This window comes from Vicia villosa, linkage group LG3 (assembly GCF_029867415.1).
Source record: "Vicia villosa cultivar HV-30 ecotype Madison, WI linkage group LG3, Vvil1.0, whole genome shotgun sequence".
NCBI classification, from domain to species: domain Eukaryota; kingdom Viridiplantae; phylum Streptophyta; class Magnoliopsida; order Fabales; family Fabaceae; genus Vicia; species Vicia villosa.
In genome coordinates, this window is record NC_081182.1 from 137,403,809 (window position 1) to 137,411,111 (window position 7,303).

Sequence of the window (7,303 nt, forward strand, 5' to 3'; positions counted from 1 at the left end):
AAATGCAATGTTGTACGGAATACGCAAAGCATTAAATGCTCCCAACGGTCATCTTCTCAAGTGCCTATAAATATGAAGTTCTGATGAGAAGCAAGGTTACCAATTCTGAACGAACTTATTCTGAAAAACTTGCTGAAACGCTGTTCAACTCAAAGCTCAGAAACTTCATATTCATCAAAGCTCATTACATTGCTGTTGTAATATATTAGTGAGATTAAGCTTAAACTTTAAGAGAAATATCACTGTTGTGATTATAGCTTTTCAGAAGCATTGTAATACTCTTAGAATTGATTACATTAATTTGTAAGTAACTAGAGTGATCAAGTGTTGATCAGGATACTCTAGGAAGTCTTAGCTTGTGTCTAAGCAGTTGTAATTAGAGTGATCACGTGGTGGTCAGGATACTCTAAGAAAGTCTTAGCTTGTGTCTAAGCATTTGTTCCTGGAGTGATCAGGTTGTGATCAGGATACTCTAGAAGACTTAGTCGCGGACTAAGTGGAAAACCATTGTAATCTGTTGCGATTAGTGGATTAAATCCTCAGGTGAGGTAAATCACTCCGTGGGGGTGGACTGGAGTAGTTTAGTTAACAACGAACCAGGATAAAAATAACTGTGCAAATTGTTTTTATCGTTCAAGTTTTTAGACTACACTTATTCAAACCCCCCTTTCTAAGTGTTTTTCTATCCTTCAAATCTTTGATTGGGGATTTGAGAAAATTTGATTGAAAAATCTTTCTATCTTTGGCCAATTTTCAATATATATATATATATATATATTTTTTTTTTCTTCCTTCCCTGAATTTAATCAAATATATGATCCATAATGTGATTGAATTTGATTTAAAAATATAACTAAATCAATCTTTTCAAATTTCTTTGATTTACTTGATTTAATTCATATTTTTAATGAATGGAAATTCAATAAAAAATCAAATAATTGTAAAAAAAATTCGTGACATTGGTCTTGGATCTTCTAGATGACTTGGGGAACAAGATTGGGCCATAAAATCTTGGGCTCCTTTGCAAAAATATTCATTTTGAACCTTTTCTTTTCACATTTTTCCCTCCAAAATGGTCCAACTTTGACAAGGCCTATCTCCCTCAATTTTTAAGGTATGGAGGAGTTCTAGGACATTTTGGAAACCTTGAAGAGTCCTATAACCAGTGTTTTTGGTCTCATGTCAAAATAATTTTCCATGCTCCTTGTGTGTCCTTTTGAAAGAAATGACTTTTTGTTGACTTTTGAAAAGGTCCTATAATATTTTGGTCCATATCTCTCAAATGAAGCATTTTTAGCCTTGGCTTGTGAGAGACAAAATTGTAGAGAATTCAATTTCCTTCAAAATGAGCTTTAGATGGAAAATTTCTGATATTCCATGTGGGAGTTATGGCTGGTCAAAGTTCAGTTGACTTTCTCCTATGAAAACCCTAATTTAGAAACTTTTGCAATTGTTGATTTCTGATCTTTCCTTGATGAACCATGATCAATTCTTGATCAAATGGTGAATTATACCTCAATATAAGGATTTTGACCAAAAATCAAAAGTTTTGACCGTACTTTGACCACAGTTTGACTTTTAGGTCAATTAGTCGATTATTGATCGTTTAGGCTATTGGGTGAGAGATCTTTTGAATCAGAGATTGAAAATTGGCATGAGGATCCTTTGAAACATATGATAGGCCATGGATTCTTCTTGAGGCTTTAGAACTTGATTTTACTTTGAAAATATCAAAACCCTAGTTTGAGGGTTGTTGCTTAGGAGAGTGTTCAGTCAGTCAAATCTTGAGCTTTGTATCTTGATTTGAATTTGAACAAGAGAAATAGTATGGGCAAATTTTGGGGTATGACAGCTGCCCCTGTTCAATTTTTCTTAAACCTGAAGATGTAGAGTAGTATGTATGCCAGTCGGTATCTAAAGGTTGAAGAGGATTGAACACTAGAATACCCAGGAATTTGCCCTAGCTGATGATGAAGGGACTTTTGTCGGAGATGGGCTTAAAGATGCCATCCAGGCCTTGAGAGAAAAGTTTATTGGAGATGGGCTTAAAGATGCCATCCAGGTGTTGGGAGTATGAAGTGAATTGATTGTAGTGACTCTGTTGTCATGACTCCATTATTGTATTGTCGTGACTCGATTGTCGTGACTTCATCGTCGTGACTCCATTGCCATGATTGTTTCTGAACTGAATACCAGGATTAGATATGTGACTCAATTGTCGCGTCTCCATTGTCGTGACTTTATTGTCGTGATTCCATTATGGTGACTCAGTTGTCATGATTCCATTATCGTGACTTCGTTGTTGTGATTCCATTATCGTGACTCGGTTGTCGTGATTCCATTATCGTGACTCGGTTGTCGTGATTCTTTTATCGTGACTCAGTTGTCGTGATTCCATTATCGTGACTCAGTTGTCGTGATTCCATTATCGTGACTCAGTTGTCGTGATTCCATCATCGTGACTCAGTTGTCGTGATTCCATTATCGTGACTCAGTTGTCGTGATTCCATTATCGTGACTCAGTTGTCGTGATTCCATTATCGTGACTTAGTTGTCGTGATTCCATCATCGTGACTCAGTTGTCGTGATTCCATTATCGTGACTCAGTTGTCGTGATTCCATTATCGTGACTCAGTTGTCGTGATTCCATTATCGTGACTCAGTTGTCGTGATTCCATTATCGTGACTCAGTTGTCCTGATTCCATTATCGTGACTCAGTTGTCATGCTCTTTTCTGATTTGAGTGTCGTGATTAAATCTGTTTCTTTCTTTGATTGTGTCAGCACCATTCGTGGTGGCCAAATTAGGTCTTGGAGAGATGATCGTGTCAGTACCGTTCATAGTAACAGAATTAGATCATAGATATTGTTTATCTGCTTGTACTTGTGTCCTGAAAAAGTAGAGTTAGTCTTTATGCAATGTTATGATGCATGTATTATGTGATAAGTTTCGCAAAATAAATGAGAGACTTGTATGTATGAGTTCATCATGAAGTATAATGTATGCAATGTATGGATATGTTTATGATATATGATATATGATGTATGAATATGATTTATCCTGTTTTAATTGAGGAAATAAATCTCTGTGTTATTGTGATTTTGATATCTGATCTTGTTTTGAAGATACACAGCCGGGGATTTATGATTTCTGCTTGGGGATGATCAGTAACTTGATGTACCCTGATTGGAGAAGAGCAAAGTGTTGGAGAACCGGTAGTGTTGCAGATGTAAACTCTGTTGAGGAGCTATGTCTTTTGTTGGCCGAGTACGTTTGAGGGTATCTTCTTTAAGGATTACTCTGTGGGGGTATGATCTTGTGAGGTCGACTCTGTGGAGAAGCATGGACGCCTTGAACATTGCCCCCAGTGATTATAGCACTTGCCATTCCTGGACTCATATTGATTGGGACACACGAATGAGTGTTGATCAAAGTGTTGAACATGCCTTGCATTGCTTTGCCCCAACTATTAGGGAATTTGAAGAGATTCACCTCGCGAGGACTTTATGAAGTGTGTACTGTAGGCGACATGCCCCTAGTAATCGTAAACTTAGGATGATGCCCTTGACTGTTTGGCTTTTGAGAAATTCTTGGAATTTTGACTTGATTGCCCCAGATTGATTGGGCAAAACGTGCCATGCCCCTTGTATACGTAGGAGACATTGCTTCTTGGAGTAATCTTGTCTATCGGGATAACTTTCAGTCATTAGTTGTACCCTGTGCAAGTTCTTTCTGATGCTAACATTTGAAATTATGTAGCAGAATTTGTTTAATAATGAATTCATGAGATGCAATGCATACGTTTGTCTTGAGTTTTTGAAAAACGTTAAAGCAAGAAATGTAAAGCGCGATATTTGTAAAAACATGATATTTGTAACAACGTGATGTTTGTAAAAAATAGGATATCAACCTAGCATTTGTAGTAAACCTTAAGGAGTCGGGATACCTTTTTGGTGACAGTATGCTTTCGAACTAACCATGCTTCAATTAGGACTTTCAAGGGTTGTAACGTGGCTTGGTTCACGGTTTAAGAAACAAAGGATAAAGGCTCGAAATTTGATTGTACCCACCCCTCTTCGTGATGATCTTCAGTCCTAAGCTTAGTTAATTCAACTTATGCATTCAGGTTCCAAGAGACTTTTGGATTTGCACTTTTGATAATGATGATGGTTCACAAGCAAAGAGAACTTTTGAGATGGCAGTCACTTCTTCCTTTTGGTAGTCACAACATTGTGTTGTTCAGGAATTTATTGACTTCTCTTTTTTCATCTTTTTGATATCCCTAACTTTTGCCTGAACTGTCTATTTTGAGCTTACAGTCAGCGGGATGCCTTGATTTTTTGCCTAAGTCTTCTTTTTGATTTTTGACTTAGCAGGCTTTTCTTTGTATATATGCTTTTTCATCATTTTTTTTGAAAGATATTGACTGCCTTGCTTAATGATTGATTAACCATCATTGGCTTTTGATTAACATCTCCAACACTTCTTTGATGTGTGCGGATGAACGCTTGTGATCGAAACCTTTGTTGAAAGGTGTACTGAATGATTCTCTTAAAATAGAATGCACAACCAAATTAACTGAGAACTACCCTGCCCCAGGTTATGATCAAGGGTTTTAATTTGTTCAAGAAAGAAAACTTCTACTCCTTAGGCTCAAAGGGGTTGACGAGGGATTAACATCCTTATATTTCCACTGTTTAGGAATTGAAACAATGCCTGTACATCGTCAGTATAGTCTGTTCAAAAGCATACTGTATGAGGTTGCGGTATCATTTTCGTCATCCTCCCTCAAAAGGCATACAGCTATAGCAGGAGTGGAATATCACAAAACATATGCAAAGTAAATACGCAATTTAAAAGTGAGTGATAGAGAAATAATTTATTCAAGACAAATATATGCAATGAACTGATGATGATTATTAAAATAGATAATGTCTATCATAAGTCGAATGTTTAAACAAACAGAAAAGAAATTTGCAAATGAAAGTAAAACTAATGATCTGAAAGTCCCTCCTTCTAGCCATCCACAGCATTAGCAGTTACGTTATGAGTCTCAGGAGGATCAAATTCAATTTCCCCAGCATCGATCATATCTTGAATCTTGTTTCTCAATGTCCAGCAGCTATTCGTATCGTGACCAGGACTATCAGAATGATATGCACACCTCACATTGGGATTATAGCTACGAGAAGAAGTACTAGGATTCTTAGGGGGATCCTTTAAAGTGATCAATTATGACTTCAATAGGTGTTGTAATGCTTGAGCCAATGACATATTGATCTTTGTGAACTGACGCCTAGGCATGTCTTGCTTGTTTTGGCGACTTTTTTGAGGTGCCGGTGTGGAGATCAGAACTGCCCCAACAGATTGGTCATGGTTATTCCTTTTCTGACCATACACCTCATTGGAATCTGACTTCCCATTGAAATGCTTCTTTGTAACACCTGAGGATGTAGCAGCTTGAATCTTACCACTTCAGATGCCATTCTCGACACGTTCCCCAGTCAAGATAAGATCAGTAAACCCAGATGAGGAACTACCCAGCAAGTGACTATAGAACGGCCCAGTTAGCATGCCCATGAACATGTCCACCAACTCCCTATCAGTCAAGGAAGGTTGGACTCTTCCAGCTTGATCTCTCCACTTTTGCGCATACTCCTTGAAACTTTCCTTAGGTCCCATAGACATGCTTTGTAGTTGCATGCGAGTTGGTGCGAGATCGGAATTATATTGGTATTGCTTGTAGAAAGCAACAACCAAATCTTCCCAAGTACGGATGCTAGTACCCTCCAGTTGATAGTACCATTCGAGTTGAGTTCCAAATAAGCTTTCTTGAAAGAAATGGATCCAGAGCCTCTTATCAGCAGTGTGAGGCTGAATCTTCCTTACATAAGACCTCAAGTGCATCTTGGGACAGGAGACTCCATCATACTTAGCAAAGGCGGGGGTTTTGAATTTTGGAGGAATAACGACCCCAGGAATGAGTCCCAGCTCTTCAAAATCCAGTCCAGGTATTTTCTGAATTTCCATGGCTTTCATACGTTCCTCCAACTCCTTGTATTTGTCATCAGGATGTTCGTTCTCATGGTGATAGTCCTCTTCTTTTTCAGAGGGTTTGGCAGAATCATGGTTACTTTTTGCATCAGTTTTGACACTAGCATCATCATCTTGCTCGTCCTCGTCACTGTCTTTAGAGGCTTCGGCATCCCTAAGTTGCAAGATCGGTCTAAGCTTTTTCACCTGAGTCCTTTTACCCTTCTTCTTCTTCTTTTTAGTTAGCATGGTTTTCAGCTCTTCTTGCCCCTTGGACAAAATCAGAATCAAGGCTTGGAACTCAGTGTTTTGAGCTTGGAGATCCTTAACTGATTGTTTGAGATTCATGATGCTGAAATAAATAGCGAGGAAGGATGAGAAATCCATCATAGGAAACCTGTTATGCGATGTTATGAATGCAAATGAAATGTTTTCAAGGATCTTTGGGAATTTAGTTAGCAACATTAGAAATGATTTGGTCGCATCTTCGTTCAAAGAACTCTGATTCTTGGATATTCTTTGATGGGTGTAACACCCTTCTAAACCCCGCGGAAATTAATAAAATAATTCAGAGTAAAACATGAAAACAAGGGTGCCACAATTCAATTTAAAACAAATTATCATAAATCAATTGTCATGCTTCACTTAGGGGAAAATCATCCATTTAACAAAATCATGTTTCTATACAGCGGAACATTAATCAACAGATAAGCATAACATCATCTATGCAATATCTCACAAAATTACTCCAATAACAACAAAATAGAGTATCATCATAAACTCTAAACTAACGTTCCCCCAGTGTTACAATATCAGAGCATGACACCGACACTATACTTAAACAAACTGGCCTATGAGCTATCCTCACCAAAGCCAAAAGCCGCTACTCGCCAATCTGAAATCATCAAAGTAAGGGTGAGTCTCATTCTCAATTAATCAATGTTATGCATTCATAAGCAACAAAACATCATAATATATCATTCACCCAATTTGTCATATATTCAGATTCCCATCTATTATTCATCAATTCACACAATAATAGAATACATCACCAAAAGACAACACCATAACAATTACACCATCATCAAATATTATAACATTGGACAATCTTCCATTCATGTTATAATTATACACAACAACCTAATGCAAATGCAACTATATGCATGTGGTACCAAACATGGGATAACCCATCTCACCGATCCACCACCATAAAGATTCGGCTACTTCTCTCACCAATTCCACACAATGGGAATTAGCTACCGCTGTCCCA